This window comes from Drosophila hydei, unplaced genomic scaffold, assembly GCF_003285905.1.
Source record: "Drosophila hydei strain 15085-1641.00,03,60 unplaced genomic scaffold, DhydRS2 tig00000001-arrow-pilon, whole genome shotgun sequence".
Lineage (NCBI taxonomy): Eukaryota > Metazoa > Arthropoda > Insecta > Diptera > Drosophilidae > Drosophila > Drosophila hydei.
Window position 1 is genome coordinate 12,683,428 of NW_022045643.1, and position 1,242 is coordinate 12,684,669.

General features: G+C 43.2%; 1 long non-coding RNA gene across 2 annotated transcripts; it reads right to left on the reverse strand.

Moving 5' to 3' along the window:
* Positions 1–373: 373 nt before the first annotated feature.
* Positions 374–946, reverse strand: LOC111599842. 2 transcript variants are annotated; one of them, XR_002751460.2, is made up of 3 exons: positions 887–946; positions 646–825; positions 374–553 (listed from the first exon to the last, which is right to left on the reverse strand). It is a non-coding gene; the product is annotated as an uncharacterized LOC111599842 (long non-coding RNA). The 2 variants fall into 2 exon arrangements; XR_002751461.2 differs by having other exon boundaries at positions 374–574.
* Positions 947–1,242: the final 296 nt, after the last annotated feature.

The window sequence follows — 1,242 nt, forward strand, 5'->3', positions numbered from 1 at the left end:
TGTGTAGACTGTGCCCTGTTGCTGTTGCCGATAAATGAGCAGTCGAATAATGTCAATGGACTTTGGTGGGAAAGTGTTGAGCCGTTTGCGTTATGCAGATGAAACACTTTTATTGAATGAACTGAAACTGAAGCTGAAGCTGAAGCTGAACGCCAAACCTTTCACAGCCAATTAAAAGCGACTAACAAGATCGATGCTGCTGCCAGATAAGCTAGCACCTAATAGTCTAACTGCATACTTAATAGATTAGCCATGCCTGATTCCCAACATCACCTTCACCTTTCGATAACGCCCACTGAAAGACCAGGCCAGACCAGACCAGACCAGACCAGACCAGACCAGCAAAGGATCACACATTCACATCAGTTATATTGCTGTGCATCTGCGATCTACAGCAACGATCCTACAGCCTCCACTCGGCGTTCGACGCTCGGCGTCGTTCCTCTTCTTGTGTTTATTATGGCGCGTTTCGTTAATTTCTTGGCGCCATCATCATCGGCTCCGTCGTCGTCGTCGCCGTCGCCTACTTTGTCCCAGGCTTCTCTCTCCTTTGCTGCGTCATAAAATTAAAACTCTTCACTCCATCATTTTTCGTGTGCGAGTGCAACATTTGACAGGTAAACGTCTGGGAAAAAAATAACTTACCGACTGACCGCCCGGTTAGCGCAGCCGCGCCCTACTGCCTGAATCTTTGCATACGCAGGCTACAGAATTCGAGATGCTCTCTGATCTACAAATACTCTTATGAAAATATTTCATAAGGAAACAATACCACCTTTTGCTGTTGATAGATTCGCTGTACATAGGAAAAGTGTTGGAAAACACCTAAAAGAAGAGCTCAATAAGAGTATTATTTGTGTAATTTATACTAGTATTAGTGACCCACAAATATTTATTGTATACTCCCAAACTGCAACGCCTTAGAGTATATACAAATCGATGTTCCACAAAATTAGGATTTTTAATAAATTGAAAAAAAAAAATTATTTTTCTCAGCCTATTGTGTGTTGCTGTTAAAGCGCAGTTAGCCATACTTCTGACAGATTTATTAGGTAATATTAATTTTTTATATGTGCAGCGGAATGTGGCAGGGGAGCTGCCATTATCACCTGCACGCCCAAAAGCGTTGGTGCCTGCTGTAGGTCAGAGACATACGCCCGAAGGAATTAAGTCAATATTTATATGGGAAACAGAAGAAGAACTCCAGCTTGGCACTTCAGAGTGGGCAGAGAGCAGCACACA